Source organism: Octodon degus, unplaced genomic scaffold (assembly GCF_000260255.1).
Source record: "Octodon degus isolate 3935 unplaced genomic scaffold, OctDeg1.0 scaffold00088, whole genome shotgun sequence".
NCBI lineage: Eukaryota > Metazoa > Chordata > Mammalia > Rodentia > Octodontidae > Octodon > Octodon degus.
Window position 1 is genome coordinate 6059191 of NW_004524664.1, and position 2953 is coordinate 6062143.

Sequence of the window (2953 nt, forward strand, 5' to 3'; positions counted from 1 at the left end):
AAGGGCCCATCATCAACCACCTAGGTTATCTTCATAACCATCCAGATACACCTACAAGTGAGCACCACCGACCTCCACTGAGGATCCCAAGTCTAATTAAGTTGAACTGAAACTCTACCCTAATCACCACACCATAGTTAGTAGTCTGTACTAAACCATCCTGCCTTAGGTTTGTTTTTCCCATTCCTCCTGAAAGCTCTAATCTTGACAAAAATAATATATATTTTATTAATTGTTGATTATTTCCCAATATTGCAGTGCAGCAGATGCCATCAAGATCCTGCACATGACAGCTACGAACTCACCCTTTGGTCCCCTATGATGCTCACTCTTTATCCTTATTATGGAAGGTAACCAGAGAAGGACTCATGGAAGACTGAGGTATAAAGAACAAGCAGTTTCATTTAGTGTATGCAGACAATATCTCCATTGTTACCAGTCAGAGTCACTGACCACGAAGACAGAACACACCAACTTTTTTTTTTTTTTTTTTTTTTTTTTGGCAGAACTGGGGGTTGAACTCAGGCCCTTGTGCTTGCCAGGGAAATGCTTATTCCACTGAGCCACCTCCCTAGCCAAAACATACCAACTTTTACAGGCGTTCATTCCATTGGCAACAGTAGAGTTTCTGAAAATAGCAGGTACATTCCAAAAGGGCAGGGGACAGAGTTCATCTAATCACATGGTACTAGTCATAGTTGTGAGGTTGTCGCAACATTTGTCGGAAACAGGATTTTATAAAAATAGGACTGCTTACAAGTGGAAACTGCTTAACAAGGAATAAGGGTGAGCGTATGATTTTGGGAACAAGAGTAAGTTCATCTAAAGTTTCAGAGTTCTGCAGTGGAAAATGTAGTTCCTTCACCACCACATCCTCTCATGGAAAGCACATCCCCGTGCTTTACTCAGCCTTCAAGATTCAGCTCAGGTTTCGTGCTATCTGAAAGGCCTTCATCAGCATGCTGGGACATGCGCTGTTCTTCTGTTTATGAATCTTCCTAACATTTCGGTTCCAATTGTTTTGACACTTCATTTACTGCTTGGCGTTGTTAATTGACAAGAAAAAAGAAAGAAGAAAATTATTTATGTTACACATTTTCCTGGGCACATTAAATCTTTCTTATTCCCACTTTATTTTGAAGAATTTCAAGTCTCAATGAAAAGTTCAAAGAATTTTACAGTAAAATTCCATTTGTATTTTACTTGAAATCACAAATTACTATTTTCTACCATATTCACTTTTCTTCTCTCCTTCTTTCTCACTGTTTTTACTGTTCTATGTGTAGTTGCACATTTTGGTAAGATCCTTTTAAGAAGTTACAAACCTCTTATTTCACCCTTAAATAGTCCTGCAAAACTAACCAATAATAAAAATGACTTACAATCAAATCACAAAATTATCCAGTCCCTTAAGAAAATTAGCAGTAATCCTTTAATATAATCTAAAATGAATTCCATATTCAAATTTTCCAGTTGTTCCTTGTAATCCATGATACACTGTGTCAATTTGAGTAGTTTAGAAATTAAACTGAGTGACTCAGCATGGGGACAGGGTCTTCAATTTGTAGCTATCCTTAGCCTGTGCAAAAGAAGGTCAGGGAGATAATATGAATGCTACATCTGCCCTGTTGCTTGTGAGTGGAGTAGGCTGTTTACAATACAAGGCAGTATAAAGAGGCTTGTTCTCCCCTTTCTTGCTCTTCTTGCTTTTGCTGTCTCCTGCCACCTTGAACTATTGACCCTATTTTCACAACAGCGGGAATAAAGGCAAGAAAGGATTTGGTATGAGAAGTGGCATTCATTTCTGTGACTATCCCAGACCATATAATTCAGGGACCTTTGGAAGTGATAGGTAAGAAGAGTTTGGAAAGGTTCAGAGATGTCTCTTGAAAAAGTAGACCTGGAACATCTTAGGATGTTCTCTATGGAAGTTTCTGGTCAGAGCTCAGAAGTCTAGAAAGCTAGTAGAAATTTTGCTGCAAAAGACCAGGTTTAGAAAGTTTCTGCTGGAAAGGACTACATTGGCTGTTGGAGTCTAAATGGTGTGAGTTATGGCATGGCAGAAAATTTGTTTGCATTTTTTCCCCTCTGAGACTGAGATTAAAGACAGTAGAATAATTAATCTGGCAGACAAAATTTCAAGCCAGTTGAATGTTGAGGAAATGGCATGGCTGTTGTTAAGGGTTTTTAGCCATACCTCTATTGAGAATCATGAGCGAAGAGTCTGTAGAATGATTTAGATTTAAATGTGAATGTTGTGAGTTTGGCCAGAAATGAGTACCAGTAAAACTTTAGACTACAAAGATAGAGCTGAGGAGATCTCAACTGTTGAGAAGCAACAGAATATTAAAGATGGTCAAAAGATGACCAAAAGAAGTAACAAGTTTCCAGTCTTTGCAGACTCAAAACTTCAAAAGTGGAAGACTTTGCTTTGAGAAGCTCACAGAGCACCATGTTCCAGAATGGCAACAGCATAGAAAGTTTGTTCCTCAGAATTGGATTCAGAGTGCCAGTGATCCACACTCAAGCCTGATATCCAAAAGAGAGAAATGCCTGACTACTGCTCCAGATGGCAGCAGATGTTGGCATCATCCACATGGTTGTAGTTTTAGGTACATGAAGAAAGCAAAAGACGTGGAGTTTCGAAGGCTTCTACCTAGATTTTTAAAGGCCTGGGAGGCCAGGCAGTGTGCCCCTGAGAGTGCAGTGTGTGAAGTTGTGAATATGAAGCCAAAGGTGCATTGGAGACCCCAGAATGTTGGAAAAGCCAGAAATGTGGATTGTCTAAGGAAATCTTTGAGGATGAAGCAAAGTAGGCCTAAGAGAGAAGCTGTAGGAGCTACAACCACTGGAAGTGCCTAGGGTTGGGGTCATGAAAACCCTTTGGAGCTCACAACTTGCCACAGATTATCTCACGTGGTACTATAGGACTTAATGTTTGCCCTGCTGTTTT